At 37.1% G+C, this 26,037-nt stretch overlaps 1 protein-coding gene across 6 annotated transcripts in view; it reads right to left on the bottom strand.

Moving 5' to 3' along the window:
- TENM1 (teneurin transmembrane protein 1) overlaps window positions 1-26,037 on the bottom strand; it is a 755,935-nt gene that overhangs the window by 643,996 nt on the left and 85,902 nt on the right. For all 6 annotated transcript variants that reach the window (XM_064669852.1, XM_064669856.1, XM_064669858.1 and 3 more), the window contains exon 2: window positions 2,498-2,588. The gene's annotated coding sequence lies outside the window, so the exon portion shown is untranslated. The remainder of the gene's footprint in view (window positions 1-2,497; window positions 2,589-26,037) is intronic.

Here is a 26,037-nt window from a genome sequence, read left to right as displayed (position 1 = left end):
TCAGAATATTTTCTGCTCAACTTCAGGGAGACATGATTCCAAAGAACTGGTAAGATAGAGTCCAGAATTCACAGATTCGCAGGAAAAATAATGCCATATTCTGTCTCATGTAAGTCTGCATAACCTAATTAAAAAATCTTTTCTGTGTACTAGAAATTAATGAACTTTCTCTGTAGAAAATTCCTCTCACTATTACCTTTTTCTTATGTATAATTTTGCTAAAGAAACAACTTCATTGAAAGGCAAAATTCACAAAATACTGAAGACAATGATGTGGGAGTTCTTGTGTTTATAGCTCAGGTGTTTGGTAAATGACATTTTCATCCTGAAGAAATAAGTTGAATTAAATTGGATTGTAGAAGAAGTGTGGAATATAATTTTGTTTTAAAGACCTCTTTTCCAGTCCTTGATATAACAATTTAACATGGTCCTAATCTTGTTATTTTCTTCTTAATAACTAAAGCACTCAATGAAAATGTGAAAGAGCATGAAGGACTTTTAGCTTAAGGTATCTGTTAGCCAATCAGTTTTGCTTTACTAGCTAAAACATAGTCTTAATTTAATAAAAAAAAAGAAAGCTTTATTTCTATGTTATAAACAGCTCTTGAGAGAGCAAAGTCATCACTATGATTACATTTGACCTTCACTGCTTGAGCTGCAGGAAAAATAATCACAATTCAGAGAGTTAATTAAAAATACACAATGCTGAACAAAATTGAAAACTGTTTGAAAATAGAGAGAAATTTTTATTTGTTAACTAAAGCTTCAGGTGCAGCTGTTTCTCAGAAAAAAATAGACATTTTAAAAAAATCTCTACTGTTATAATTATAGTAATAGTTATTATTCTGCAATTTCCCAAATTTGCCCATCTCTTGAATACTATGGTATAATCCTGCTGTTAAAATTACCTCTCTTGATAAAACAGATGTTCCATAGATTGGCCTGAAGTACAACTTGGTATTTTGCAAATCTGACAGTTTTTTCCTGACATTAAAATCAGCGTATGTACACACATAAAAACATATAGTTTGTATATGTCCAGCTTGAAACATAACCATTACATCTAAGGTAGACCCCAATGCAGCACTGAAGTAGCTGATTCTACTTCCTTTAACAGATTTAAAATATATTAAGAGATTTATCCATTTGCTCATTTGGGGAGGCTTCTGATTATTTCATAGCATTGTTACTTTTGCATTCACTGCTTATAATAAAGAGACAGAAGAGCTACAGCCAAAGAGCTTAGTCAGAATTGGGATCTCAGCAATGCCATTCACTGAATAAACCAGAGCTGGTTCCTATCAAGGAAATGGATACCTGCACACTGTGTGTGTTATATCAGAGCACTCTAATGAGAAAGTAAACAACACTGAGGGTCAGATCAGAGGGCTGCAACATTCTGCTCTCTATAGGGAAAATAAGGGTTGAATTAAATTCTCTACAGGTAGCACAGCCACAGGTGGGGAAGTATTTTACTCTTTAGACAAACAAGCTGTTTGGAAAAACCATTTCCCAGCTTATTGTCACAGAGATCTTCACATAAAACAACACTGTGATTGACCCTTCTTGTCTGTAGTATTTCATATATGCTCTTAAACTAAAAGTCTAGATACCGTTTATATGGAAGTTCATGGGGCAGTATGCTTGAGCCTAGGTTACTAAATATATAAAGTTTTATAAAACAGAATCCAACTTCTTTATATCCACTGCTTTTACTGCAAAGGATCAGCAGACTACTTAAACAGCATTGCACATAAAAATATTTCTTGATAAACCTATCGATATATGAACTTCTCCATTGAATCACACTGATTTTATGTGATTTTCCACCCTGGACTTAGTAGTATAGCAGCTGTCATATTTATCACCTCAGTGTTCAATGCTGCCTTCTGTTATTTCAAGTCTTACCTCTTCTATCAGGCTGTGTTCCAGGCCCTATATTTATCCTTGCCCTTGATCTTCATGGCAACAACTGGGAGGCCTTTATTCCTCTTAAGAATTTAACCCAGTAAAATCTACGAAATCTAAACCAACATTAACTGAACCTCAAACAGTGTGACAATTTGTTTTTCACAAATCAGACTTGGAAAGGACCCCAAGTATTCCTTTTACCCAGTGATAAACTCATGCTTGCACCATAAACTTGGTTCTGAAAAAAAGTCATTCCTTTGGTGTAAAAAAACTTCCTTGTTGACCTACAAGACCAATCCAGTTATCTCACAACACATTTGGAGCAGATAGTCTTTGCTCACAACGACTTGTATGCACACCCATAATCTGCACATTAAATATTATTCAGAAGTAGCTTTTAAAAATGTGAGTTCTGTACAAATCAGTCTACAAGAAATAAAACACTGATTAAATACTCAGCTCTAATAATTCACTGGGATTTTTTATTAGTCATTAGCTATGTTTTTTGCAGACTTTAACCTGATACCATACCTGAGACCAGGGGATCACAGCAAAATGTTGCTGCAGTTGCTTCTTCTAAACTCACCTAATTGTTAGTTCAAAACTTCTTCCCTTCCTGAAGCTCAATGAAGCCTCTCCATCTCCTGCAAGCCGAGGACTGTGACAGAGCTGTGTTGCTGTAAAGAAAATGACAGATGAAGACAATTTTATAAAGATCTGAAAAACTTAGTTGGACTTGCATGAGAGCTCCAACACACAGCAGGTGTGTCCAAAGCACTCATTTTAAAGTAAATGCAAGTGACTGTTCTAATACAATGACCTCAACATTAATGGTATTGCTTAATCAAAGCACGAATGATATTTGTGACCCTCCAGATTCCGCAGTAGCTTCCACTTCTTGATAGTGCTTCATGCTAAAAATATTTGCTTTTAATGAGGTCATTCACTTAAGAGTTGGACTCCATGATCCTTTTGAGTCCCTTCCAAGTTAGAATATGAAATGAACATGCTATGCAAATTTTGATGGCCAAGATACTGTCTGAAAAGGGATTGTTTTACATTAATGTATTTATACAACACAGATTAATTATGTTGCAAGATATCGAAAAATGAATAAAGATAGTTATTAACACATACTGCTTGTCAGGAAACTGTGAATCAGGCTACTTTGCAATTCCCTTCTACACAGGAAAAAAAATGAAGCTTTGTTTCCATTCGCACCATTGTATATTTTTTTATTTTTTGTATGCATTAGAATATTTTTCATTCTGTGAAAAATAAATTTATTCAGAACAGCTGCAAAACAATGCAAAGAATTATTGTCTTAAAGCTGGCATTGATTTCAAAGAGATAGAACACTCATTATTCTATCTAACAACCAGCATACTAAGGATCAACCAGATAAACATTCCAAATGCATTACTTTATTCCAGCACCCTATTTTGGTGTAAAAGTAGAATATTCATCGACGCTAGAAAGCATATCCAGTGCTATGTAGGGAAAATGAATTCATTGAGTAGAATGTGGGAAGTGTCTATTTTGGTCATCATGACTTAGATAAGCTTATTTGGTAGGCAAAAAAATTATGAAGCTTTTACTAGGGTGTCAAGTTGTAGCATATTCTTTATTAACAACAACCAGAAAACATCAGGTGCATGGATTGGCTTTTCCTCTCCTTCGTTTCAGTCAGGCAAATCACAACTTTTTTTAACCTTAATAACGGCTCATTTAAAAAATAACCTAAGTTATCCAAAATCAATTCTGTTTAGTACTACTAGATCTCTTTCCAGAAAAAAACACAAACCATATTTTCATTAAAACAAAACAACAAAATAATCAACCTGAAATTCCAATGGCTGACAGATTTTTGGAAAAGATGAAAAGCAGTTATATTCTGTAGGAAATAGTTATTTTCACATTATGGGGTTTTTTTTTAGTCCAAAGTTAAAGTATCTTTCAAAACACAACAAGGATAATCTGGCCAGCACTGCTGAGGATGCTTTTTTATAGACACAAATGAAGGTTCACTGCAGTGAGAGAAAAATACGAGCCCTATGTCCACAAGTAACTCAAAGGAGGACTTCTCAGTAACTCCTGATTCAGGACACGTCAAGTGTACTCTCACAGGCTTTGTCAGTCCATAGGATAGAAAACTATCCAGACTGAAGTGTAAACAATTCTCCTTTTAACTTCCTAGTTTTAAACTACTAATTCTTCATTTATAACTTAGCCAGTTTAGTAGGAAAGGTGTCCTTTTTTTAGATTACTTTTCATGATTTTCCTATATATACAGTAAAGCAGTTTGATTAATGTTTTCCTGGGGGGAAATCTGAACTTGAAGCTTTATTGTTCTGGAAATCTTGATATTTCTTGGACAAGCACAATATTTCTACCATATGTTTTGCTTCCTTTGCTGCAAGTAGGGACCAGGTTGCTGTGGCAACCGAGTTACAGGATGACTACAGAGCTGTGTTTGCTGACACTATGCAGCAGGATTCCTGTCCTCCTTGAAGGAAGAATGTCATATATTACATTTCAATTGTTTAAAATAGGGTTGATTGTGGTGTCTTCTTGTTGCTTATACTTACATCATCTTAAAGGTCTGAAAGAGTCTCGGGATCCAGTTGTCATGATAACACTGAATTCCTCAAACAGAGTAAGTGTCAGGTCAACCTGACTGTTTAATCATAAATGTGGTTTGAAAAAAACCACACAAAAATACGAGAACTAAACTTAAAAAGAAAGATGGAAAATACCCTCCAATTTAGGCTGATTATTCAACTTTCCTGTGATATGTCAGGAAAGGAAGTTCACTTTTCTTTCTGTTTTCAGATTTCTTTCAAGGAGTTGTCAGAGTCCTTCCTTCATCATACTACCTTGATTTTATATATACTGCCCAACAACTTATCATTTATTAAAATGAAGCTTCAGGGCAAATTTCTCACCTCTCTAAAGGTAATAAATGGTTTAGCACTCAGCGTCCTAGGGCCACAATTTAATTGCTGGAAAAGGTAAGACCAGCCTCCAGAACATGCAGGTGTCACCACTGTAACTAACGTACTCTCCAAGGTAAACAAAATCCTGAAAATAATTTATTATTAACCTAACATTCCTTTAGCTCAAAAAAGGGCTTGTCTTCATTAAAATTGCATCCAAATATCACTTATCAAATTGGCAGATCTCATTATTTAGATTTTGGCTTTAAAATCTAATCAGTGTCTTAGTCCCAAATCATTTTTATGCTCCTTCCTCATTACAAAAAATGCTATTTTCAACTTAATCAGTTTCACTACATAGTTATATTTCATTAGACATTAAAAAGCTGTGAGATTGGGGTAGTCTATTAAAGAAAGCATTAAACCTAGACCTTGCTTTCTGAGAAATAAAGCGCTCTACAGGACTCCTAAGAGAAGAGATCGGTGGAAACATCACCTTAACAGAAATTTAGGAACTATACCTTGCAATATATCATTAGACTTAAAATGCATTCTGTTTAAAAGAACTCTCAATCACATTCAGATGGAATTACTGCCATTCTACAACTAGAGTGACACCTATTTTTCCTGGGTAGGAACCTCCTAAATCAACAAGAGTAGCATTCAAACCTCAGGTGAGCTTTTACACCGAAAGCCGATCATGTGTCAGCTTTACTGGGGTGGAGAGGTGGGGATGAGGAAGGAGCAAACCACAACCCTCCAGAATTTCAAGTTTTCTTTGGAGGTGGCAGCCATGTCAGACAGCAGTGAACAAAACCCCATCGTTCTCATGGTTGGTTGATTGAAGGTTATGAGCTTGTTGAGACAAGTTGGAATATCCATGAAAATCCAATGAAATGAATTTTTTGGGACCTTATAGAAGATATATGTAACTGCACTACAAAGCAGATATCTATTACTATGTTTTGGTTTTGAACACAGCAGCAGTTCAGAACATTTGCCCTGCCCAGGCCCGATCTAAACTATAAATCAGAAATAGACTTGCAAGTTTATATCAACAAGACTGCTAATGTTTCATTTTTGGCAACTGCCTTGTCCAACCAAATCCTTTATTTTCTAGGAAACAATACATTTCCCTCAATGTCACTGTACAGAAACCTGGAAAACATAAGCATTAAAATATTGCTTCCTAAGGATAAAACAAACTAGGCCACAGCACTACTTGAATACAGGCGAAAACGTACACAAAATAATATTTAGATATGTAAGAGATACTGCTGATGTGTCTGCTGCTCAGAGAAAATTTACAGCACAAATGTAAGAGTCAGTGTGATGGCTGCTGTCAGCTACAAATATCATCTGGATATTACACACCTACCACATGCAAAATACTCCTGCAATCATCTTATTAAGGAGGCTGTGCAATACATCAAAATAATGTTATACCAGCCTGTAGGTACTAAAATATGGCCTTCCTCCTTATTTTGTACACAGTGAAAAATGACACACTTGTGGGTAAACCTGATCATTAATCCTAACAGATAATTGAGAGTACACGCTTGATACCACAACTTTAGATATCTGAAAGCCATAGAAATATAAATGTTCTATATTTTAGTGAAAAAGAAAGGAAGGGGAGGAACTGAGGCGACAATTATTTGAGCTACACAGAATTTTAGATGGGTAATAATTAACTTGGTGGTGAGCAACTGAAATGAGCAGTAGAGAAAATCTCACAAGCTTTCTTGAGCAGTACGAAAAAATATGTTGGGAAAAAACCTTCTCTTATTTACTTTAATACCTAAAAAGCAAAAGAAATTCCACACATAAACATTAAAGAACTGTGGACTGACTGGTACTCCTTCATGGCTTTGGGTAGATCAACATTTGTTAAGATGGGATAAAACTGAAGAGAAGAATTCTAAAAAGTTTTGTCGCAAAAAAATGCAATTCCAGAGGTGCCTCATATGGCTGAGATCATTCCCACCTTAGTACCTTCATGCAACAAGGTTCTCTTCATCTGTGGTTAAGATCCTGTGCATAGCACAGGGAATGGCTTCACTTCTGAACGGGAATATGCTTTGAATAGCAGCACATTAGCATGGCCTTTTGAGTATCAACCAGCTGCAAGAGTAACTTTGGCAGGACTGACTCTTCAGTCCTTAATCAGAATTAAAGGCAACCAAGACAGAGGCTGAAAGCAGAGGGAAGTAGCCCCCATCCCACCATGCATGGGCAATATGGGTCCCAGAAGAGAGGACAGCAGAAACAGAAAATAACCTATGCTCAGACAGAATCAAAGCATTTCTTAGAACAGCTTTGTGCCTAGAGCTGAGCCTGCTCCTCAGGGGGAGGATTAGTAGTTACTGAGGAATCCTCAAGTGGATTCCTCTCCTCTACTTTTCCTTTGCTGCATAAAAGCAATATGCATAATCCACCCTGTTCCATATTTTCCAAGCAGCACCCACCACATCGTTCATTCAAAGGTCAGGCCAACACATATGGCACGCAATTGAGAACAGCAAACATGAAAACATTTGTCATTAATCATTATAACCCCTCAGTATAAACATAAATAGTTACCTACAAAGGATATTTCATTTCCTATGAAAGGAGGTGGCAGTGGACGCTCACCAGCAATGAGTTGCAGCCAGTACAATAATTTGAAAATTTATACACAGTCAGTGCTCCAGCCAGCAAATAATGCACACAATAATTGCTACTGTTAATGTGCCTGCATGCCTAATTTTGGGAGCAGCATGCAGAGTGCTTTCCCCTTAAGGTGGCTTGAGCAACTGGTCTGTGTTTTAATGGAGAGAACCATATGTAATGAAAGCAGAACTTCCAGGAGACAAGCCACAATTTCAACTTGTTCTTGTTGCCAGAGCAGTAATTACAGTGAAATGGAAAAAAAACAAGTACACACCTACTATAAACAGATGGCTAATAAAAATTTGGGGAGCTCTTTCAGTACAGAAATTGAGTATTCTGAAACGACACCTACATAACAAATGCTTGGACATGTGGTCTCCTTTTACAGGCTACTTTAAGTTGTGCCCTCTAGCTCAGGAGCTGAACTGCTTTTTCCCTTTTTAAGAATTATATGCAGAAGTTTCAGAATACATGTATATCAAATATTAACCTTTATAATAGAATGTACTGAATATTCTTGTGCAGTACAGCCAGTAGGTATTAACTACTAATGCAACATACTCAAATATAGTCATGAATTTTTGTGTTATAGATAAGAGCTTTCTGGTCTACCAGCTTTAGATAAAGAATAGTCTTGATGAAATTTGGAGGCTACAATATATGTTGTAACCTTGGTCCACTGAGGTTTAGTCATGCCTGCAAACACCTGCTCTGTTTTGTACTCCCATTTGAAGACAAGAACAAATCTTTCCATTTTCTCAAAAATGATGACAGGTGAATCAGTGTTTCAATGTTCAAGTAGGTCAGCCCATGTTGCATTATTCAGTGTAGCAACATGACACTTCTCAACAATAAAATATGGTCTAATACAAATTTGAAGTGATACAAGCATATATCTGTTTTTCTGCAGGAGAAGAGCTGCTTTAATTTGAAATTGTTCCTCCTCCATCTGTAAGAAAAATGTGAAATATTACAAATTAATTATTTTTGCCTGCCTATCTTTGTACTAGTTGAGAGCAGGGCAAACACATGAAATAAGGAGAAGCACATGTCTGTTCCCAGGCAGCACAAGCTACACCAGATTTAAAGGGACTTTATCAGCTTCAAATATAGTCAAGTAAAAGCAAAAAGAATTAAAAAAGCTATTTCAGGTATTACAAACATCCTGGAGTCTCCCCTACCAATTTGGGGAGGCACAACCAAGCATTTTCTGTATTTTCAGAATGTTTTCTATCCTCTATTTGAGTTCGAAAAGTAATGCCCCTGAGGGAAACGCAGTCTCAATGTTCTACATTATCTGTAAGCAGAAACACTTGTCAGTGGAAAAAGTAAACAAAGTAAAGTTGGCAACTCTCACTCGCCTCATTTGCAACAATTCTATGTAGCACTTTTAGGAAGAGGAAGGTGGATATTCTCAGGAATAAGTACTTGCCCCTGAATATAATAAAGAGAAATCAAAAGTGTATTTCTACAAGAAATGAATAATGTGATTTACACCAAAACTGAGCTTGGGCATACTATTTTTAATTACATGTCCTCCAATCCAATACTCCTGACAAATACTTATCTACATGAAATCACCAAAACATTTTAACTCTGATCACATTTAAGATTAGTCACACCAAGATTATTCTTTTAAACTTTCTGATTAGCTACATCTTAAGAGATTTAACATATGAACAGGCTTCATTGCTCTATTTGTTCTAGTCACTGTATTTATCAAAAGAGTTGATCTTATTAAGTTTTTAAGCAGTCTTTTATTTCTCCCTTTCCTTTAGGTCAGTTATCACAGTAATTTAGGGAGTCGAAATGCTGTATATGGCCATCACGTTGTCACACAGCACCAGACTGGGGGCATTTAAAACACCCCTGACAGCCCTCACTTCCATCCAGTTGATTCTAGTTATGTTGCCCAGGCAAATTTCTTCAGTACTGTCATCAAAAAGCACGGATGAACAGGTTCAGCAGCAGTTTTTCCAAGCAGGAGTTGGAAGTCCCTGCACTGGAAAAGAACAATAGCATTTGTTTGAGGTTTTTTGCTTAGGTTTTGCTAATCTTTTCCCCCCACTCTGTTTCCTTCGCTAGCAGCAGTGGAACGGATGGCACAGAACAGTCACCTCCTTGCTAAAAGAAAACTCGTGATAAGGTGATGCATCAGTTACTAATTTTAATTTGTTTGTTTTTATTATGTCTTGAGAACACCAAAAAAAGACTGGTTTTCCTAATAGAGTGCGATTCTCCATAGAAAACTGACTAAACAGTGACACCATGGGGTGTCTTGCTTATTCATGCTAATTAATTTTCACCTAAAATTACATAGCATGTTAAGCATTTCAACTGCTACCTCTGTGTAATCAATCAGAAAAAGAAAAAGTGCCTTTTTTCGCCTGCCTAAACCTGACTAAACACTAAAGTTTATTAAATAATTAGAATATAATTGTGATGTCAGTCAAACAGCACTGCCCATTTGCTCTTCCACTGGTGTACTGGACTGTCATGGGCAGGACCATAAATACAAATCTGCGGTGATCTGGATCCCAGGGTTTATCTAAGAACTCAAGAGATTAGAGCTGTAGCCCTGGGTTAGAGAGATGAGAATCAGGAATACTCAGACTGGTGCATCACATGCTCAAATTATAGCTTGTTTCAAGCAGAGGTGCTTCACCTTCTGTTAAAAATTATTCAAATACTTCCATGATTGTGGCCCTTACTGCAGCCTCTCTGTGTGGCACAAGCAGGATATTAAATTGCCTTCCAGGGCTATTTTCACTGGATGATGGGTATCCAGACTGGCACCTCCTTTGCTACCCTGATTTAGGAGATACAGCTACGAGATCAGGAACCCTCACCTGGCCATTTGCCAGGCACTGTGACAGACCAACACCTCTCAGGTTACTGTTCCTCAGTACAAATAGCATGTTCTCCCCTATCTGCAAACTGGTCTTCACATAAGCTTTGTAACTCCCCTATTTTTCACTATTGTTTTGAGATACCAACTCCTAGTTGGGAACTTTTCTTTCAGGAGTTCAGCTGAGTTCTCAGAGCTGTAACCCTTGACAGTGCCATGACTGTCCAGGTGCAAGGTTAAAGTGTTCAAGCACAGCTGAAATGAAGACTGAGAATCCTGTGGCAGAAAGTCTGGCTCCCCAGGCCCCAGTTGAAAGTCTGCTTTAGGCACTCGTGCAGCAAACCAGTACCTCTGAAGGCATCAGCTTGGACAAACTCAATTTCAAATTACCAATATTACAAGTGGGACAGCCCTCCTCTAGAAAGATTAAACAGAAGCATATATTGTACACACCAAGCAATTACAGCTTTATAATGACTTAGTATTTTCGTGAAGGTATCAATGGAGTTGCTGAGCAACTCCATGCTCACATTCTTTCGTTTTCCCCAGACATTGTATAAAAACTGCTCTATTGCTTTCTCAGTCAGTATTTCCCAAAACAGCAAAATAATGCTGAATGCAAATTAAGCTGAGGAAGCTGAAATGGATCTAAGTTCAGAGATAGGAAGGTGTAAAGTGATCATTAAAATGCTGGTGGCAGAGAGAGGCAGACAAATACATTTGTTTTCCTGTATATTTTCTTTCTTTTTCCTGTTTTAAAGCACAAATTATTTGCATTCATTTTTTCACTTTTAGAGAAAAAAACCCCATCAAATCAGGTTAGAGGTGCTGTTTTAAGAACAGACATTAAAAGATAATTTTGGACATGGAGACAGAACTACAGATTAAGTTCTACATTTTTAAAACAGTTTTGATAGCTACATTTATATCCAACACATTAATTTAAATGTCTCTTGTAATTACAGCTTGATGATGTCTCCAGTAGAATTTATGAGTCCAGAATCACATTAATACTTATTACTTTGATTTTAGTCATATGGATGAATCCCAAATCAAGATGTAGGGCTATCTTTTTTTTTCTTTATATAGACAGATGTTTATCTCTTTGTTACTGATCAATATCTTTTCTATTTCAATGAAATTTTCAGTTCTCACTTGTTCAGTGAAGTAGCTTTTCACAGGCTCAGCACCCTTCAGAGAAACTTTAAGTGGTATACCTTATCCAATTGTCACTTCAACTGCAAACAACTTCAAGTCCAGTCAGTCCCAGAAGCGAGACCCACATGTCTGAGCTTGCCCTGCTGAAGTGAATGGGAAGCTTGGGACTGACTTCAGTGAACCTCAGGTTTCATATGCTGTTCTAGAGGTCAGGAAAGCTAAAGCTGAACTTTGGATCAATAAATTCAAACAAACTTGGGAAATGACCGGGTCCAGTTGAGCACCTCCAGTCTGGAATCTGCCTCTAATGATCAAAAACATTATCCCTGCTCTAACAACACATGAAGAAATAGGAATACAAGCTTTGTTTGCATCTGAGCCATTGCAGCTGAACAGTAAAGTACATTCAAAATGCCATCAATGAACATATCCACCATGGGAAAAAATCCACCACATTGATGCTACACAGTATCTTCCAGAGGTAAAATACACTTCCTTGTGGTGAGTTGCTTGAGCAATCTCAACTTTGGAGAGCCGAACATGAGATATCTCAGATCAGCTCACTGAAACCAGATGCACTGAGGAGGTCACAAGCTGGGTATCCCAAAAAAGGAGGCACTCAAAATGACTTTTTGACATGGATATCAGCATGTTTTAGATGAGGAACAGAAAAAGAAATTATTATTGCAGAAAGTTGTGTTAACTCATTTATAAATGAAGTTCACTCAAGTGGGCTAAAACACCCCTTATGTTCCCCACGGAAGTGAATTTAGCACACTGGTCTTGTTCTGTCCAGAAGAACCTACTTGTTTTGGGTGCATGTCCATAGACACAATGCCATGGGTTATTATTTGTTTTCTGAAACAACCCTTAACTGTGCCTTTCTGAAATCTGTGTCTCTTTATATTTCTCAGGGTGACACAGTATACTGTGAGAGACATCGTGTCTGATTACATCAGTCAGACTGCATTAAGCTGTGTCAGTAATGACTGCCAATGTGACTGATGTAACTGGATGTGACACACCATCACTCCGTTTTCTCGTCTGTGAAATATGAGATGGATTTGGGGGTAAGAGGAAAAAGAAAAATCACAAAAATTTCACACCAATAGAAAATGAATTTAAAGAAACCTGTTCCTGTGCTCCCTTTCATAACTAAAATTGATTGAAAATCTTTCATTATGTTAGGGACTAAAATAACAGGAGTGAGGCATAAGATATCTCTGCAGTCAGCTGTGGAGACATCTCTCTCGTACTGAGCACATTTTTTTAAAGGAAAAACATGAAAACTGCAGGGTGGAACTCAAAAAGTTTTGCGTGTAAGGACGTACTGCTTGTTTGAAAGACTTCATGGCCACTTCATTGACACTTCTAGAAGATGATCTCTTCTTTAATAATTCAATATATGTGAACACAGCAGGTAAAACAAAGCAGTCCATCACTTGAAAATGTCCAGAAAACTGTAAAAATTTGGTGGGCTGAAACATAAAGGCTTCTGGTTATTGCTTTTTGATTAAGTACTTTAACATTATTAACATGCCAGTCACTAACAAATTTCTAAGAACTCTTTTTGTGGCCATCTGATTCTTTTGGCACTGGCTCAGGACCTTCAAAAGTGTTTCCTTCCCTTGATGACTGACAGGGGATTAGGATCTGAGCGTGCCCAGGGCCAGGAAAGCCTGTGGTAACAGACCTTCGAAAGGCCTTGGTCTCTCATTACTAATGTAGGCTCACAAACAAGATTTAAGCTATCTCCAGCAATGCCAATATTACAGAAGCCAGTACTTTATTTGCCATGGATGCATTCTCCCTAACCCTCAAAAAACCAGGCAGTCGTGAGAATCCAAAACAAATTAAAGCCTGGAAAGCAGCTAGAACAGTAAGACTTTCATATGGTACACAGCAGCAAAAAATCAACCTCTTTCAAAGCAGACCACTTTCTAAAATCCCACATGAAACTAAGGCACAAAAATTATGAGTAGTAACAAGCACATAAGGGCCATTTATCCTTTTAACTTCCCACTATATATTTTTTTCCCCTGGAGAGTTGGAGAATTCTCACAATGAAATCCTCAGAAAAGTTAGCTGTATGAGCTACCACACCACTGTTTCCAGTGTAAAACACTTAGCTTGAATTGGTAGTCACATCTTGAGTAACAAGATGAATCAATGGCTCTTCATCTTCCATCTTTGCCTCTGCTGAAATTACGTGACTTATGTTAAAGTCCTTTGTACCACCAATGTTGGAAACTGGAGGTACCCAACATTTTGTATAGGTTGACATCCACCTAATCATAAGAATTAACTGGTGTCTTACTTTTGTAGCAAAAGAAATCACACATAATCAAAGAGCTATGCTAAATACAGCTTTCTAGTAGAAAGGGTTCAGAGGAAGAGAGCAGCCAGCAGTAGCTGGCATACTTATGTGTATGATAATATGTAATACTTATATACTTATTAAGGGGGGGTTGTTGGGTTTTGTTTTACAGTAATAAGACCCAGCAAGGTACCTCTTGGTTTCTGGGTTTGATACTACACAGTGCATACAGAGTACAGCACTGCCAGGTAAATTAATCTCTATTAATTAAATCCATTATAAGCAGCAGGAATTGCATCCCATCTAATTCTGGGGAAATATAGTCTTCTTCTTCTTTTTTTTCAATTACCTTAACAGTTCAGAACATCATGACCTAACAAAACAATTTAGAGCCATGAAGTGGGGCAGAGAAAATATGCCTTGCAGGAGGAGGAGGAGGACAAAGTCACACTACAGCAAACACACCCACCCAGAGAAATGCATGACATGTTCAAAGCCAGCACAGTGATCCCTGATACCCAGCCCTACAGTGTGCTCTCTGCTGTGCCCTGTATCCCCAGCTGCAGGGCTGGATTTGCCTGTAAACCCATAAGCTCATATGGCCCCATGATTTGCAGGGAGGGGAAGAGGATTGTTTGAGTTAAACAGATCTTTGCTCTGTTTACAGCAAAGCAGACGACAAGATTTTTGCCCTGTCTACAAACGACTGTGTGCAGGTCCTTAAGCCAGCTTTGTACTTCTCTGGGAACTCAACCATATATAAGCAATGGATAAAAATAATCTTTTGAGTTCGTTTGCTGCAGAAATAAAATAGACTGAAATATGTTTTTATATGGGCAAAAAAATGAATCCTTAAAAAAAGAGAAGCATTCACATTTTAAAATAGTTTTCACATTTAGACCCTCGAAAATATCTCTTTCAGACTACACAGGCAAGGCATTTAAGTACCTTGATCACTCTGAGCTTTCACTTCAAAGAGTAGTATATGACAAGCAGAAGAAAAATAATTGTCCAGGTAATGTTTAGAGTCACACAGGTACATTTGAAGGTCCATCCCTGTTCTTAAACTCCATTTCTAAATGCATCCAAGTGTTCTGATAAAAATCAGCCTCAATGTGAAATAGGAAGAGAATGCATTTTTGCTTCATTTCAGCCTTATCTCCGAAGGTCATCTCTCCCCCCAACACATTTTGCTTACTGCAGAAAAGAGACTATATTTTCCATGATGTTGCCTCAGTAAATTGCATGAGTCAAAATAATTTGTATGTCCATTTTCCACAAAAAGTTTTCTCAAGCCTAGAGCTCTGTAACGAGAGACTATGCATAAATTAATTGTCTTCAGAAAGAAATCATGAGAATATTGAAACTGGGAACTCTGTATGCAAACTTCAGCATTAAAGAGCTGAACAGAATGCAGAGCATAACCAACAGGTGGAAGTATGATTTCCTACAAATGTCTTTATATCTCATGCAGAAAAGTTGCATTTACCACTTCTCCAGCTTACATTTCATTGAATAGAAATGGAGTCACAAGATATTGCTCACTGGACTTGTGGTAGGGAAGAAATCAGTGATATTTCTAACTTCAACTGATCAAACTTGAATTGCAATTTCTAATTCTAATTCTGCTTTCCAATTTTACAACCATCCTTGGAGAGACAGAGTTTTTAGGTTTGTTTGAATATCTAGTTCTAGTGACACTCAAATGTGTCACTTCTAGGACACAGGAATCCTTGTTGCTTTCAAGAGTTTTTTCCTGTCCAGAACAGTCACAAGGCTGCACAAACTATTGCCTTGTACCAACACATACATTAGACAGCAGTAAGGTAGCAAAGTCAAGAATTTATTGGCTACATCTTCTTATCCAGTGTCATTCAGGAATCAGTCCATATTAGCCATGTTATATTTCAAAATACTTGTGCAGAATTTTAAAATAAATATCAAAGGTACAAGGGAGTAAAGGAAAAAAATAATAACATCCTGCAGTTAAATGCAATAGGATCTTGTTCTTTTCCAGAGCAAACTCACAGCTAATTTGGTATCCTTTGCTAACCCTAATCCTAACCCAAAGGCAGCTTGCCTGGTTTCACACAGAGGCTGCTATGTCAGAGAGCACATACACATCCTAACAAACATAAACCTACAGCGATGCTTGGAGCAGCAGAAGGAAGATTCAAGACTGTGATTCACAGTCTCCTTTCTGGTGCTGTGTAAGCTGAGCCAGCCATGGTTGGTTCCAGGTACTCTCAGTTTCCAAACACTGAATTAGATTTGAAACACTTCCAACAGCAGTCAGGCAAAATACATTGATGAGATGTTTCTATGAGCATCCCTAATTTGCTACAGACCTAGAGTGTTCTTGACCACATGCAGAGCACAAAAGAAGCTATCAACCCTGTGCAGAGCACGTGGTGATCTAAGGACAGTTTTAAACATATTGAACAGTAGACCAGGACGTACTCCCTAGAACGACACATACTAGAAAGATAATTCTTTGACACATATGAGTGCACTGTAAATGAAATTGTGAAAAGTTAACCAGCCCAATGACACCCTGTTGTCCAACTACAAGCAATGAACACTGACACAGCTGAGATGTCTGCCTGGAAGCTATCTTCTAACCCAGATGACAGCAATAGAAAAAATACATTCAAGAGCTTGGCATCTGAGTCTTGCAGCTGTCAGAGCTCAGAGTGGCCACAGGTGCTACTCCCAACCATGAAATCCACTGGGGAGGGAGAAGGTAAAAAATGAGAGTAAAAGTGCTATCAGCAAAACAGGGAGTAAAGGGCAGACATAAAAACCCCTTCAACTGCCAACACAGTGGCACAGATGCCTTCTGACTGTATTTACACTGTGACATAGTAACAGCAATCAAATTGGTAATCTTAACATGTTGAGTATGTCCCTTTAATGTAGACAAATCAGCATCTGCCAGAGAGTCTCAAAACTAAGAGCAGAGGGTAGGAATGTAAAAATTAAAATATCTATATATATATATTTAGTTGGAGCACTAAATGGGTGAGGAGAGAACACAAAGCAGTTTGTGCCTTTCTTCAATGACTGCTCAGTAGCGTGGAGATGTACCCATTTCTACCCATTTATCTTTTTGCTCTCTTTAGGCCTTCTCCTTTCATCTCTTTGGTCAGCTGTCATTTCTTGTTATATGAGCCATCCATGCAAGATGCTACTTCTGAGTGTCAGCCTTACAACTGTACTCATGTCCTCTACAGCCCTACATAAATAGCTCAATGAAAATTAGTAGTATTGGAAGTGACTCTGTGAAGTGGCCAAGGAACACCTGTAAACTTTCTGTAGTTAATGATGGACCATTTGCAGCATTCATAACAGAAGAAAGGTCACTCCCAGTGAACCCAAGTAAAGTCATTCCCTCCCTTTTCCTTTCTACCCTCCAAATTACACCTATGCATAAAGTGGAAAGTTTCAGCAGCAGAATATTGGAAAAGTCATTACAATGATGCAGTTTTGCAACACACAGAAATAAATCAGACAGACTTGGTATTGCAGCCAAAGGAAGATGAAGGTCTCAGCCACCCTCCTATAAGCTGCTTACTCACTGCAGGAATGGAATCCACCATTATCTCATCTCTATACATATTTTAATTCCCCTCTTTTAAAAATAGAACTTAATATGAGAGCAGTAAAGGACAATATTCCTCATGAAAAATACCTTAATAGAAAGTATTACATCCATCTCATGGAATTTCAATTTTTAAAAAGTTCTTTAATTTTGCCATAAAATAGTAAATATATATTATTAAAAAAGTATCAAATCTAAATGTTTTGCTAGCCATTTTCCTAATTTTCTGTTGGTAACCTTTATTTATAAATACTTCTATAATAATCAAGTATATACACAAAACTAACAGACTTGATTCCTTAATCCATACAAATTCTGAAGAATTAGCTAAATCTCTTCCTGTTATTTCCTATCCAGATAAAAAAGAAAAAAAGTACACATTTGCTCGAGACTAAACAGCTGGACATAAATTCTTTCATGTAGTCTTTTGAAAATGCAATTTATTTTAAAATCCATTTATTTTAATGGATGCTGCACAAGCCAGCCACTCCTGAAGTGGTATCTCTTCCTAAAACCTGTCAGTTGTATTTGCTAACAAAAATAACCTCAAGTAGCAAAGTTAATTTCCTTGATTTCCAAAGTTAATTTCCTACACTCAGTTAAAATCTATGTTGTTAGATAGGATGGGTAACTATTTATAATATTAAAAAAAGTTATTAAGCCACTTTACAGTGGAACTAACAACACCTGTGTAATTTTTCCATATTATAGAATTTGATTAAATGCCAATTGTGGTCAGATACTGAATTTACTGAATTGGATTGGTGCTTTGTTACTTGGATTCAGAAGCTCAGGACAATACCTTGAATGCTATTTAAATCTTAAAGGCAAAATGCTGTGATCATTTAAAAGGCCATTTACTGCAGTGATCAAGATTTTTAGGAATCTGAAAATTTATTTTGAAACTTTAGAGGAGCTTCTTCTCACATCAAGCTTGGGTAGCTCTTTTAGACTTTGTATATGTCTGCTGTATTTGCTGAAGATAACCTCTCACGTCAGACTTTGTATTAATGAGCCGTGACTAAACACGGTGCTCTGTTTCAATTTAGAATCACAGAACGGTTTGGGTTATAAGGCACCTTCAAGATAATCTCATTCCAAACCCCCTGCCATGGGCAGGGACACCTTCCACTAGACCAGGTTGCTCCAAGCCCTGTCCAACCTGGCCTTGAACACTTCCAGGACTGGGACAGCCTCAGTTTCCCTGGGTAACTTGTTCCAGTGTCTCACCATCCTCACAGGAAAGAATTTCTGCCCAATATCTAATCTAACCCTGCCCTCAGTTTAGAGCCGTTCCCCCTTGTCCTGTCACTTCCTAACCTCATCAACAGTCCCTACCCAACAGCCCCATTAGGCACTGGAAGGGGCTCTGAGGTCTCCCCAGAATCTTCTCTGCTCCAGGCCAAACAAGCAAAACTCTTTCAGCCTGTGTTCATAGCTCCAGCTGTCTGAGTAACTTCATGGCCCTCCTTTTACCAGATGAAGGCCCTAAGCATGCATTTTTCAAATTAGGTTTTACCTTGTAAGCATTTTCATTTGCATTCTGGTGTGAGTAAAATTCATCAACTGAAAGACCTCTAAACTGTGCAAGTCCAGGTCATATAGTCTGGACGCAAAAAAAAAGATCATCACTAGACAAAAGCACATGTTAGCTATCATACAGTTTCCAGGAGAGCATTCAGGTGCTCTCTGTGTTACAGGACCTGTGGGGATGCAGTGAGACTTCAGCATGACACAGTACAGTCAGACTGCAAAAGCCATTCCATGTTATTGTTAGAAACTGAAACCACTGAAATTCTTAAAATTTAGACCAAAAGCTAAAGGTTTGCTAGAGTACAGATTAAACATCAGTTTCCAGTCTGCAAATCAAGAGTATTTCCCCAGGTGAAATCCAGTTGGACCAGGGCTGGTCTCATTTGCTAACTCCCAATGCCCATAGGTTTCATTACAAAACTTTCAATTAACTAAAGCTAAATTCATGATTGTTCTTTTTTGTTTGCTTGTTGGTCTTCAACTATAAGCAGCAGAGTATTTGATTTGGAACAACCCAAGTCTGCAATGTTTCAGTTTCACCTCATAAGGACACAGGAAAAAATATTTACATTTGATAGGAAATGTCCCCTTGATCAAATGTAAAATATAAGTACAACTTTGAATTGAATCATTTGGATAAAGGAAACTGTCATACACAACAACATAGAAGTGTGTAATTTCTGATAATTTCTCCTGTCTAAATGCCTGCTAAACTCTCAACAACATGACAAGCGTCTTATTTGCTACATACAAACAATGTTTCCAAGCAACTTCTTGGCTTCTCTGAAGAGAAATCTTGAAATAGCTCAATAAGGCCCAGACTGTGTGCATTCACCTTAGGCAGGGGCAATTACCAGGAAACCTATAGCTAATTGCTATCCACCCCTGACCTCGCAGACATCATGGTTGGGCTACAGGATGATTTTGAAGCTACTGAAGGCAAAAAATGTTTAATTTTTTTATCTGCTTTTTCCAAACTAGAACTTTCTCCACATTAATCATTATCTCAAATCCACCACACGCTTATGAACTCTTAATACACTGTGAGTATACTGACACACAAAGTCCAAACACTTCTCTAAATAATTGCTAACTTCATGGATGTCAAAATCACTTCACATGCAGTGCAAAAGGCAGTGGAAAGGCAGTTATTTTGAGGTAAGATCCAGTAACAACGTTGTATAGGAAAACTATTTAAAAGATTCAAACATTTTTCCAGTCATGGGAAAGTTCCTGTTTTTTCTGACTCAATCCAAAAGCATTACATCTGTACCTTTCCTTTATGATCTCTTCTGAACTCCACACTGCTTTCCCTCCCAAGTGCTCTGCTGTCTTCCCTCTCCCATCCTCTGTCTTTACTCCCAAGTGTCAGTGCTGTATTACCTCTCCATCCTTACTCAATTTCCTATTTCTCACCTGTTATCATCCCTACAGAAGTTTTCCCTTCACCAGACAAGCTTTCCAATATATAATTCTACAAACTATGTTTCTCCAGAACCTCTTCAGGTAAAACTTGCCTAAATTAAACACAGAGAAATGGAAAAATTTATGTAATCTGCAATGGCAATTATTATAACATTATGTCTACTGTTTGCTTCTTATGACATAGTTCTGCCAGAGCAAACCCAGAGAACAGGAATGAAGTAAGATCTTCCTATAAACTGAAGACTGAAAATGGAAGAAATATCCCCTTCAGAATCAACTAGGACAGTGGTTTTGCTCTGGTAAGAGATTCCCACAAAGACTCCCACAAATTTCCATTCAGCATTCACCACAAACACTGACAGAGGGTGCTGGACTATCTGCAGGACCAGAGCCAAACTCCATTAAAATGACTAAAGTTTTGCAACACAGAAAACACCTGCATGAAGATCTGAAATCCTCAGGACCTAGAAAATTAACACGTACATTTAATTTTAACATAGACATCTGTATATCTTCTGAAGTTCTATTTGTTTCTTTTTATTATTAAGGAGAGACAATATTTGATCATTTACATGTGGAGGATTCTTTAAGTACAGTATCTCCTATGTGCAAATTTGTTTACCACAAGGAGCTCATTCATTTCAGGGCAGAATTGTTGATAGCTTCCAAAAACAAATAGAATTTCTGACTTAATAAAGAAGTTATGTATCTATCGGATTTATGAAGCTATAGAAAATATTAACTTCCAGTGGTTCATAAGTGTTATTTCCAACTGCTAAGTTAATGTCTTATGGTATCATTATGGAACTTTTCAATCCCATTGGAGAATTTCATCTATTCTCACTTCCTGAATAAATAGCCTGAAACAATGTACTCCCAAACTGTTCTGGCTGAAAATCCTATGACACCCTGTTGAGAATCATAGTTAGATTATTATTTCTTGCAAATACAAATATTTGCCTCTCAAAGTATCCGAGGAAGCAACATTACTGAACATTTAGTTCTTATTCATCTTTCAGCTATCTTATTAAACCTTTCAGAAGTTATTTTCAGGTGATGAATAACAGAAAATGAATACCAGCCACCTTGTTGTCAAACTTAAGCTTTATGAAAAGCACAGGGGTGATTACTTGGTCTGTATTTAGAATGTGACTGACAATTTGTCAGTATTTGTGTCATGTCACAGTGAGTGAGTGCAACGAGGGGTTCCACAGAGAGGAGGTGCCCTCCCATGGCAGTGCCACTTCACATTTACATTGGCTTTGGTCATGGAGAGCACTGAATGCAGAGTGAGCAAAAGGACACTGAGAAAGACTTAGAAAAAGATGAATAACAAATCAGAACCATTTGAAAAGCTGTTGGTTTGGCATTATTTGACTCTTTTGTGTTCTAAATTGTGAGATTTTTAAATTGGACTTGGTTTCCTTGTGGCATTGTATTGCATCCATCAAGACCATGCTGTCACTACCCCTATAGTCTTTGGCTATTTTTAGGGTGTAAATAAACTGAAGTTAAACACTGAACTTAATAGGCCCGTGTTAGAGAAAATTTTCTTCTGTTTTGGTATTCGGTCACTCCTGTTAAATGCACATACTGTGTTTCCTCTCACAGCAAACTTCCCCCACTGGGCAACACAAAGGCATGCACAGAGCACCACTTGTTCATCCAAATCTAACAAAAAGCTCATTTGGTGCATTAACCTGTGGAGTAATGAAATGTCTATTGTATATGGCAAATTAATTTTTAGACTATTAATTCAATGAGAATTTGGAGCTGACTTCTGATGAAGCAAAATTTTCCTCCAGTACCTTATCCATCACCATTTTCTGAGAAAGTTGTCTGTGGTTCTGAAGCCTCTCCCTGCAAGAAAACTACGTGCTCAGTTCCAGTTGGGTCAAATTTTACAAACTGCCAAGAAACTTGTAATTGAAGTTAACTTTTTTCTTCTAATCGCTGAAGCAAATGTCTCTTGAAGACCAAGTACTTTGAAAGAAAAGCATTGTGTTGGATTTATACTTGGAATATTCATGTTATGATGCAAGAGCAATTTAATCTCTAAAAATATGCCCTTGTCAATCTGTTGTCCTTGAAGACTTTTGTGCATTTTATCCAAGAAAAAAATTTCCACCGAGAAAACATAACACATTAACTTGTCACTAGGAAAACTTTCCCACTATTTCAGCTTTCTACATGAATATTTAAAGGCAAATGCTGCTACTTTTTTCTGGTAAACTTCTCATATTGTGCAACATTTTACAAAAGAAGCTCAGAACACCTCTCTGGTTCAAGCTAGACAGAAAACTAATGGAGTGGAACCTCCCTTTAACCTTCTTTTTTTTAAAAATTGCACTATATTAGAGCTTTAACTGTAGTCTATATTGCTGAGAAAAACATTTTTCCAAACGACAGTTTATTTCAATAAAGATGCAGTCTAGATTAAACAGGTAACAGACAAATGAAAATATATGATACTAGAAAATTGGTTTCTAACTACTTTATCATTATCTGAATCAATGTTCAGCACAAAATGCTATGAAGCACAGAAAAGTAAACCACCAGTGAAAAATGTTTGTTCTCTCTGATGGAGAAGTGAAAGCCAGCAGTGTGACACAACAGTGTTCATGTAGGTGTGAACAAAACTGCATCCTTGGTCCATGTGCTGCTGACAGTAGCTCTCATCTCTTTTTAATAGCATGAAGCATATCCTAAAACACAAAAACACGCTACTTCCTTTGGACCACCTTGTAACATCCAGTGTAATATTTTCAAAAGCAATACAGACATTTTTTTAAAGCTCTTATTACACACAATAAGCTTGAACTGAAGTTCCCTATTTTTGTTAAGCACTTCTCTTCTCCTCTAGAATCTCGTTTTCTTTTTTCTGGACAGGAAAATCATTCTAAAGGAGAAGGAATTTTGACCACATAACTAATAAATAAGACAGCACTGTGGCACATACAGATGCAAACACACAGTAGCAGAAATTATTTTTTACCGAGTAATAATAAATCCTTGTTAGACTAATTACATAAACATAAGCGAACAAATAAGCAAAATATCTAAGCTTTCTTGGTTCTTTAAAGTACTGTGATGCAAATTTCCTTCCACCTGGTTATCTGTGAAACAGGGAAAATGCTTTAGAGAAAGACAGGCCTGAACATGGATCACTTGAAATGAGCACAATAACCATTGAAGGGGTTTGAAACTAAATGAAGATGTGGAAGATTCCTGCTTCTCCTGGGCAGAAAACATCTCAGAAACACTTCTCTATGATGTTTAATCCAAAAAGATTTTAAATAACATTCTTAAAAAAAAAAAAAAGTCAACAAGTATGAGCAAATCCTAACGAGGTCTATTCCACAGACAACAACTGTTGCAACAGTTTACTATGAAATCGAAACCACAACATATTCCCCTGAAATGTCAACATCCAGTCCTGCTATGACTCAAGTAAAGGGGGTCTAGGTCATGGTTTTCAATGAAAACAACTTTCCTTCTCTTATACAGTCAATCTGAGTGATACTAACAAGAAGAATTGGATTTTTCTTGCAATAGCTAGTAAAAAAAATATACAAAATCAGATACATTCTGCCTCTGTGGTTATTTTTCTTTTCACCAAAAAATATGTTATTCAAGAGGTGGGTGGGTGGTTGTTAAGGGTTTTTTGTTTACATTCCCTGGAACAAAGTGTCAATATATATAATCTACAAAATTCATTCCTGCTATTTCTTAGTTATACCATGAAAAGCCTCCATTGCAGATGACTTTCAGGAATACAGTAATTTCCTCTCTGAAGCTAACAAGGTTACAGTCACTGTTACTTCAGGATGATATAAATCATAATAGTCCGCATTTTTTTCCAAATTATTTAGTATTTAAAAGTTTCCTAATAATTCTTCCCAGCATGGAAAAGTTACTGCTGGGAAACAGATTTTTCCATGCCAGTTTTTTTCATCTCTGTCCACATGCCTGATTCTACTTTGAAGATACATAATTATATTTCTAAATTAACTTTGTATTTTAGCTAATTGATTGTATTCTGCATGCAGGCAATGCAGTTTATGAACTCTTAACATTTTTAAACTGTTTCTCTTCTGTGTTTAAAAAGAAGGAATCAAATTTCTTATCTGTCATACTCCTTGACATTGGCTTTGTCATCTATCTGTACACTAAGTAAACAAATGCATCATCTTTAAGCTTTTTACATCATTTCAGCATTGTGCAAAGATATTGTATTTTAAATAGTGGCCACATATTCCACCACCTTCAGTTTTGATTTATACGGTTACTTTACTTTAAAAGACTTTGAGCTTGTAAAACTTGGTGCCAAACTCTGAAATATTATGCTGGTGAAAACAAATGATCAAATGAAAGAATCAAGATTAAAATGGAGAATTGGCAGACACTGAGACAGATTGAGGGAAAAATAAAAGAATATGTACTATGTTGAAAAATAGAGATTACAGCTCTGGGTACTAGTGGAACAGAACAGGTGAATGTGAGAAGTTCAAGAAAAGAAAAAAAAAACCAAACAAAAAACCAACTAAATAAAACAGAAATTCACATAACTTGGTCTACTAAAGGTCCAGTCAATGAGAAACAGCCTCACTCCAGGACCACACTTACTATGTTATTTTTACTGAAAACTCAGTAACCAACTTTCTTTAGAACAAACATGTTGCCCTTCATTCACTTCCGACCATAAAGCTGAAAAAAATACGAAAATACCTGGAAAATACATGTGACTGAGCACAAATTCAAAAACTTTCAGGAAGGTGCACCAGTGCAGTAAACAGCAAGCTGCCTACTTGCAGCCATGCAGCTGACTGCTGCCACAGTGCTTTCCACACAAAACACCTGCTTGTCAGCAGTCAGCGTTAGGAGTGGATATTCTGTTTGCCTGTAATGCAGAAATCCACGGCTAACACAGGACACAGAGGAAAAGGTTCCAACACACCTCTACTGGAGAGAAAGAAAATAAAACAATATGGCATTCATCGATCCCCGCTTGGCAGCAGAGGGTCAGACAGTCAAATATTTTGTTTTATGAACTGATTACAGCACTTGTGCTTTTAATTTTTTGGCATTAAAGTTTCATAAGGACTTTAATGTTGACTTACTGCACACTTACAATGGCCACACGGATCCAATCGACCATGATGACTCTAAAAGCCTTTTAACAAACTGTATGGACTATAAACTAGTCTTGACAAAGGAGCCTTTAGAGACTTCCCAATGTAGCATTGTACACTTTAATAGGGTCTGTTGATAATTCTTTACAATAGTCTGAAATTCCATCAGGTGTTCCTTTTTGCTAAACTTCAGGATTAAAGGCTGTGTGAGCAGGGAAAGGTGTGACCTTCTGTGGGCAGCTTTGAAACTTCTCACAGTTGTTTTAGCTCATATCACCTCAGTTCCAGTCTCATCATCTTTCAGCAGATACAATAACAAGCCAGAAAACAACTAAATGCTCTAATCATACTCCTCTATAACTATGCATAATTATTTTTTCAACTTTTGCCTCAATCCATAAGCAAAAAATTCATGAGCAACCAATTCATGAGCTGCTTCTGATTCTTGAGAGTATTCATATCTCATCTTACTTCACAGCAAATAAACTAAAAATTTCTTGCAATTAAGTTAACTACCTAAAATT

This window comes from Pseudopipra pipra, chromosome 13 (assembly GCF_036250125.1).
Source record: "Pseudopipra pipra isolate bDixPip1 chromosome 13, bDixPip1.hap1, whole genome shotgun sequence".
NCBI lineage: Eukaryota > Metazoa > Chordata > Aves > Passeriformes > Pipridae > Pseudopipra > Pseudopipra pipra.
The sequence above is the reverse complement of the archived record's forward strand: the minus strand, read 5'-3'. Positions and strand labels throughout refer to the sequence as shown.